The sequence below is a fragment of the Callithrix jacchus genome, chromosome 20 (assembly GCF_049354715.1).
Source record: "Callithrix jacchus isolate 240 chromosome 20, calJac240_pri, whole genome shotgun sequence".
Taxonomy (NCBI): Eukaryota; Metazoa; Chordata; class Mammalia; order Primates; family Cebidae; genus Callithrix; species Callithrix jacchus.
The window spans coordinates 34,645,637-34,653,611 of NC_133521.1; the positions used below are offsets into that span (position 1 = coordinate 34,645,637).

At 42.3% G+C, this 7,975-nt stretch overlaps 1 long non-coding RNA gene across 1 annotated transcript; it reads right to left on the minus strand.

The window, feature by feature from the left end:
• Window positions 1–377: 377 nt before the first annotated feature.
• LOC118149736 (uncharacterized) lies at window positions 378–7,975 on the minus strand. Its single transcript, XR_004737400.3, has 3 exons — window positions 7,760–7,975; window positions 2,855–2,998; window positions 378–2,371 (listed from the first exon to the last, which is right to left on the minus strand). It is a non-coding gene; the product is annotated as an uncharacterized LOC118149736 (long non-coding RNA).

Below are 7,975 nucleotides of genomic sequence, written 5' to 3' on the forward strand. Positions count from 1 at the left end.
GGATCACCATGAATAAAATCACACCACCCTTTTTCCCTCCAGATGTTGTAATCGGCATGGGAACTGTGGACAGAGCCCTGAATTGCATCTCTCTTGTAGTAACAAGGGGACATATTATCCTTTCTCCACTGAAATGGTGTCTGCTAAGATTGTGGGCAAGCTTCAACCTCCACCACTTCCCTGCCTCCCGCTCTGGTGGGTAACCTTGAGACCATGGGCAGAGTCTGGATTCCATCCTTAACCTTGAGTAATAAGGTGACAAGTAACACATCTCCCCTTTTTGAGGGACGTATGGCCATTGTGATGGTTAATTTTATGTGTAAACTTGGCTAGGTTATGGTGCCTAATGTTTGATCAAACACCAGTCCAGATGTTGCTGTGAAGATACTTCTTTTAATGTGATTAACATTTAAACCCATAGGCTGAGTAAAGCAGACTATTCTTCATAACGTGAATGGGCCTCACCCAATCCGTTGAGGTCTCCCAAGAAAAAAGGAATGATGCCTTCAGAATGGAGACTACAATATTAACTCTCCTAGGCTCTAAGTCAGCACACTTGTAGAGAAAGATTATAAGGCCAGGTTACAATGCCAAAGCAAACACCATTACTGGGTAATCCCCCTGGAATTTGCCCTGCAAATTCCAACCTGCCAGTCCCCAAAATTGTTTGAGCCCATTGCTCTTTTTTACAGAAAGAGAGAAATCTGTATATGTGTAAAATATCTTTGTATGTATATACCTCTATATATAATGTCTCTCTATATATACATATGTATGATAGGATATATGCTATTCTATTGCTTAGAATAGAACTTGGTTCTGTTAGTTCTGTTGGTTCTGTTCCCTATTGTTCTGTTTCTCTAGAGAACCCTGACTAATACAGCTATGGATACTGTGAGTGGAGTTCTGACTTCCATTTCTCAACTTCAGTAACAAAGAGGTGCCCCTTCTCCTTTCCATGAAACATGGAAAAGCTCTGTAATTCCAGAGTTAGATACGCTATTTGAAATCATTCAGCAAAAAATTTCCAAAAGCTATATGAATCTAATTCTAAATATCTCTCAGTTTACTTAAAAAATATCTCACAGAAGTTATGTTAAAAAGAAGGCACATGGAAGCCCTGTGTTCCATGGAAGGAAAAGCAAGATTTTCCTACAGTGGAGGCCAATAGTGGATAGCATATGCTATGAAAAATTTCCAGGCCAAGTAACTTCTCCCCTTGATAGGAGTTTATAGACAGTCAAAGAAGATGACTGTCTGGATCCCAGCCCTGGCTCCGCTATGACCTAGCTGTGTGATGTTTAATAGGTTGCTCAACTACCCTGTCAGTCAGCTTCTTCGCACTTTGGGAGGCCGAGGCGGGTGGATCACGAGGTCAAGGGATCGAGACCATCCTGGTCAACATGGTGAAACCCCATCTCTACTAAAAATACAAAAAATTAGCTGGGCATGGTGGCACGTGCCTGTAATCCCAGCTACTCAGGAGGCTGAGGCAGGAGAATTGCCTGAACCCAGGAGGCGGAGGTTGCGGTGAGCCAAGATCGCGCCATTGCACTCCAGCCTGGGTAACAAGAGCAAAACTCCGTCTAAAAAAAAAAAATGAGCATAATTATATTTGCCATATAGAACTATCGTATGGGTTAAGAAAAGCAGTGCATGTAAATCAGCTAACTCATTTCCTGCTGTGTTATATTCTTAAAAAATATTAGAGTTGCCTTTTTCTTAATTTCAGTATATCTAATGCTCCTCTTTAAAAGGAGTCTAGATTTTAACTACAAAAATTCTTGAGGTCCACCTAAAGGTTGGCTTGAGTTGAGCTTTGATCCACATGAAAGCTCTAACCAGCTTTCTTACTTTCCCTTTAAAAAGTCACCTTCATCATGTACCCACTGGGTTTGGAAAGTCAGTGGCCAGTGATATGTTGAAATTTAATTTTCTAAGATTCAGAAGTGGGGCATTATTCTTAAACATGAAATGGTGTGAACAGAGTTAAATTATGTAAAAACACCTGTCACTGTATAATGTTGGTATATAAATTGTGAGTGCGTGGATGTGTCCTGTTGAAAAAATTGTCAACCAGGATATCATAAAGATATTCTCCTAAGTTATTTTCAGATCTTTACTGTATTATCTTTCCCATATAGACCTAGAACCTACTTGGAATTACTGTCGTTTATGCGGCTTTATAAGAACAATTGATATTTGTAAGATGAAGCCTGCAAGAAGAATGAAGACCACCTCCTCTTCAGTAACTTCTCTTGATTCATGTGACACATGCATACCCTCAAAATGATGGGTACCACTGCATTCCATTTTCCTTCCTTTCTGCTTCCTGTCTCAAGTTCTCTTTCCCACTCTTGAAGTTAGTTCCCTAGAAAAATAGACATCCTTATGGCACATGAAAATTTCTATTTATATTTCGAAAGCATCCTACCCTCTGTGAGCCCCCCAGTCTTTATAAAGTTCTTGGAGATTCTCTAAACTGTTGGTGCCTAGGTGGAAATCACAGTGGGAAAAGCCACAGGGTAGCCCAAGTTTTCTTTCTAATCTTCTGTTTATATAGGATTGGCAGGGAATGAGAATGGGATGATGACTGAGGGAGAAAAAACGGTTTTCAGACTTTCTGGGCATATAACCTTAGTTTTTTTGTTTTGGTTTGGTTTTTTGTTTGTTTGTTAGTTTGTTTAATCTATGATGCCTCTTTCTCCTCAATTTTGGGTCCCATTTATCAATTTCCAAACAACCAAACAAAGCCACCTTCCCACTATGCTTAGGTGGGCATGTGGGGGGAAAGAGCAATAACAACGTGGAGCTAGGGTCCAAAGTTATATGGAGTTTACTTTGCAGACTTTACCTGAGGCTTGACTTGCTCATGGGCTTAGAGAAATGAAGAGTGCTAGTGCCCCCTGCAGTATAGAGTCCTCCCTGGTCCCAAAGAGGGCATCAGTGATTCAGACTGATATTCAGGTGCACATCTTATGAGAGGCTCTCAGTCACCCTTAAAAATAAAAAATGAAAACATGGTTACGGCTGAGCAGCTGGAGATAGTGATCACTAAATGCAGCTAAAGAAGGCTGTGCGTTGTTAAAGACACACGCGGCACCTGAAAGAATAGCATTCCATGTTTGAGGAGGAAAATTAAAGAAGAAAATTAAGGAAAAGACATTTCTATCTCAAAAGACGCAGATGTTTCCCAATTCTGAGGATATGGATTACCGGCAGCTTATAAATTCCCGTGAAATTAACAGGTTATATTAAAAAGTGCTGATGCAGCCTTATCTACATAAGGGAGAGCAGCCCCATTATGACTAGAAAAGCAAAACATAATATTTCTAAACCCTCAGACAGTGAAAAATTAAGGTCTTTGCATAACATTGCAAGTTGCTAACTGCTTTGATACCGCTCTAATAGTTAAATTCATATACAAGAGCCAATGTTAGATACATAATAGGGTATTTAAATATATATATAGGATATAATGCAATTACAGGCAAACTATAGACTAAAAACCAGTTTAATATACAGTATGATGAAGTCATTGTAGCTAAATATATTTTATCTAGCTTTGCAGGACTGCCTAATATTGGCCTTGGAAAAAATTTAGTGGACTTTCTTTTTAAATTAGGCAATTTGCCCTTGTAAAAATTATTTCATACTCTTTTCCTAAAATTTTCAACTAAAAGAAAACATAATAACAAGACAATATTTCTAAACCTATGGATTATTTCATGATGCAATACCAAATGTTACTAATCATAGCAACAGCTATCAAGGCTATGATGAATTGTGATATTATATTCTAGAGCTCTGCTGCTGATTAGATGTCTTCCTTTGAAGATTTTACAAATAAAATAATCTGTCATTAAGGAAATAATTAAATGGAGCTGTGGGAGCCCTCAGAGCCTGTTTTGAGTTGAGGCATATGTGCCAGTATATTAGGTTACAAGTTTGCTTTCTTTATAAGCAAAAAAAAGGATTTATAACTCTCATGATTGGAGAATACAGAACTGCTTCTGGCTTCAGAGCTGGCTTTAGGGCTCGTGGTCTGTCTCTCCATCTCACAGCTTTCCTTGACTTCCTTCTGGTATCATTCCTCCCACAGGCTCCCTCTCTTTGGCAGGTCATGGGAGTTTTAGACCCCCAGGCTCCCACCTAACAGCTCAGCAATCCCACTGAAAAGAAGTAGCCTTTTGCTGCTCTGGTCATGCCTGTAATCCCAGCACTTTGGGAGGCTGAGGCGGGCGGATCACCTGAAGTCAGGAGTTCAAGACCAGCCTGGCCAACATGGTGAAACCCCATCTCTCCTTAAAATATAAAAATTAGCCGTGCATGGTGGTGGGTTCCTGTAACCCCAGCTCAGGAGGCTGAGGCAGGAGAATTGCTTGAATCTGGGATGTGGAGGTTGCAGCAAGACAAGATAATGCTATTGCACTCCAGTCTGGAGGACAAGAGCAAGACTTTGTCTCAAAAAAAAAAAAGGATTTTTTTTTTCCAATGAGGCCGAAGGATTCTCGTTGGTCTGCTGTGGGCCACTGGCTGGGGCACTTTGATTGCACTGGGGGTTCAGGCCTTCTATGCACATGTCCAGGAAAGGGTGGGCCCAGGAGATTCATTCACCAAAAGGGCCACATGGGTGAGGGAGGAGGTTTTCCTGAAAGAGAAAGAGAGAAATACTTTCCTGATAGAGGAAGAGGAGAAAGACATGAAAGGAAATCATAGCTCACATGCCCCTTCCAGCTATAGTTCTCCCCAACCCAGAGAGATGAATCTTATGGAGACTGTCTACAGGAGCCTGGCAGTGCCACCCAGATGGGACCTCAAACACCACCCCCTACCCCTTACTGTCCTCAGTAAAGTAGAAAAGGAACCTCCAGGAAAAAATAGAAAGAGAGCCTTCTCCCTGGCTGCCGTGGCTTTGCCCAACTCAGTTTGGTGCCCCCTTCCTAAAGCGGCTCTCCCACACGCAGTAGGAGCAGGTTCCCGTGGGCCACATTCCTATGGTGTGATCCCACTCTGCTCACAGATGAGGGTAGGAAGTGAGTCCCAGAACTGAGTGCATCAGATATTTGCTGAAGAACTTGGAATTGGGGCCAATAAGTCAGATTTCCCTGTGTGGCTGAACAATAAACATGAGAATTTAAGAGCTCTGTGTGGCCAGGATGTTTATACAGAAACAGGAAAAGCTGGAAGCTGAGAAACAAGCAACAAAGATACAAAGAGAGAGGAACAGAGAGATTCAGAGATTCTACATAACAAAGATGTTCACAGAGAAGTACAGGCAGAGGGCAGAGAAAGCGTTCTTGTGATCTTTCTTTTCGGTTTCTGCTTCCATTTTTCCTGGTGTTCAGTCGCTTTCCATCCTGCCTGCTGTGAAATTAACTGATTTCATAGCCACGTTTTCTTTTTTTTTTTTTTTTTATATATATATTTTTTAATTTTTTATTGGATTATAGGTTTTGGGGTACATGAGCAGAGCATGCAAGATAGTTGCGTAGGTACACACATGGCAGTGTGCTTTGCTTTTCTTCTCCCCTTCACCCACATTTGGCATTTCTCCCCAGGCTATCCCTCCCCACCTCCCCCTCCCACTGGCCCTCCCCTTTTCCCCCCAATAGACCCCAGTGTTTAGTACTCATAGCCACGTTTTCAATGAGCTGGCCAGAGTTGGTCTCTCCTACTTTCAACTAAGAATTTTAACCGCCATAGTGGGTTTTAGGAAATGGGCCAGTGAGTGGGGAGGCTGTTCTCTGGGCACCAGACCCTGGCACACACCTCCCAGCACTGACAAAACTCACTTATTTCAGGGATGCTGAGCTGCTGCAGGAAGCCCTTGAATATCAAGTTATACCAGCAGAAGAGTATATCAGATTGGAAGAACGGGGGGGCGGGGGGGGTGTTTTGCCTGTAGAGTGGGTGGAGGCTAGCCCTGGATTCCTTGAAAGCCCTGGGATGTGTGTTTAGCCACCCCATGGCACTAACCACAGAGGCTCATGTAACCTGGAGCCAGCCGGACAGTCATGGTTTAAAATATTCTGCTGACATCATCCTATCTATTGTCATACCACTACCTTAAGAATTAACTTGGGCCGGGCGCGGTGGCTCAAGCCTGTAATCCCAGCACTTTTGGGAGGCCGAGGAGAGTGGATCAAGAGGTCAAAAGATCGAGACCATCCTGGTCAACATGGTGAAACCCCGTCTCTACTAAAAATATTTTTAAAAATTAGCTGGGCATGGTGGCGCATGCCTGTAATCCCAGCTACTGGGGAGGCTGAGGCAGGAGAATTGCCTGAACCCAGGTGGCGGAGGTTGCGGTGAGCCGAGATCGCACCATTGCACTCCAGCCTGGGTAACAATAGCGAAACTCCGTCTCAAAAAAAAAAAAAAAAGAATTAACTTATGGTCACACTGACTCAGCATAACACAGCTAAAACTTTTTCCACGTCCACTCTTTACAGTGGTCCAATAATGAGAAAATGTTAACACATGTGTCCCGAGGTCAAGAGAACAATTACTTTTCATGAAAATTCATAAAGCCCCAACGTTGCTAACATCAAGCACCATATTCTTAATTCCATGTAGTATGAACATATAAACAGAAATCGTCCTGCACATTTTTCTAATTATAGGACCTTGAGAAAATTACTTGAACTCTGTGGGCATTCATGTACTTCTTAGTAGAAAATGTTCAATATGTATCACTTCATAGGGTGATTGTAAAAACTAATGCTATGGTTTGAAAACTTATGTTGAAGTGTAATTACCATTATAATGGTATACAACTTTGGGCCTTTAAGAAGTGGTTACATCATGAAGGCTTTGCCCTCATGAATGAATGAATGCCATTATGGAGAGAGTGGGTTCATTATAAAAGAGAAAGTTCAGCCCCCGTCTCTCTCTCTTTCCCTCTTGGCCTCCCACCTTCCACCACGGGATGATCCAGCAAGATAGCCTTCACCAGATGCCCGCCCCTTGATCTTGAAATTCCCAGCCTCCAGAACTATGAGAAAAGAAAACTCTCTCCACTATCGATTACCTTGTCTGTGATGTTTTGTTATAGGAGCACAAAAGACTAAGAATTAAATTTACCAATATGAAGTTTTAGTCCAATGCTTAACACACTGCTGGTGCTGAATATTGTTACTGAGCAAAAGGGGAGCACTCCCTGATATGGTTTGGCTGTATCCCTGCCCAAAGCTCATCTTGAATTGTAGCTCCCATAATTCCCATGTGCTGTGGGAGAGACCCAGTAGACAATCACTGAATCATGGGGGAGGTTACCCCCATGCTGTTCTCATGGTGGTGAATAAGTCTCACGAGATCTGATGGTCTTATTAGGAGAAAACCCTTTCACTTGGTTCTCATTTTCTCTCTTCCCTGCTGCCATGTAAGACCTCCTTCTCACCTTCCAGCATGATTGTGAGGCCTCCCCAGCCATGTGGAACTCTGAGTCCATTAAACCTCTTTTTCTGTATAAATTACCCAGTATCAGATATGTCTTTATCAGAGCATGAAAACAGACTGATACACGGCCTAATGTACTGGAAGCCAATGCTATGACACCATGTTTTTGAGAAAAGAAAAGCTTCATGTTGCAGGTTGACTCACAAGGATACAGAAGTCAAGATCAAATCTGTCTCCCTGTGCTAGCTTCAAGTCAGAATTTTTCTTAGAAAAGGTTCAGGGGTAGATTCTGAAATTAGCAGGTGGATTGGTGGAAGGAAAAAGGAGGACTGCGAAGTCCTGGGACATGCACACTTACCTCTTCATGCTACCTCATGGGTTTCATGTGCAAATTCAGAAGCAGTTAGTATGAAACATTGAGTGGAAATTCAGGCTGTGACATCAGCAGGCTCATGCTGCACAAACTCCAATCCGCCAACTTGGTTCCAACCGATTTCAGCCAGTTTTTTCTTGATCTCACAAGTGTAGGGAGTTTCAGCCTTCCAGAAAGTTGTTTCTTTTCTTATCAGCTATC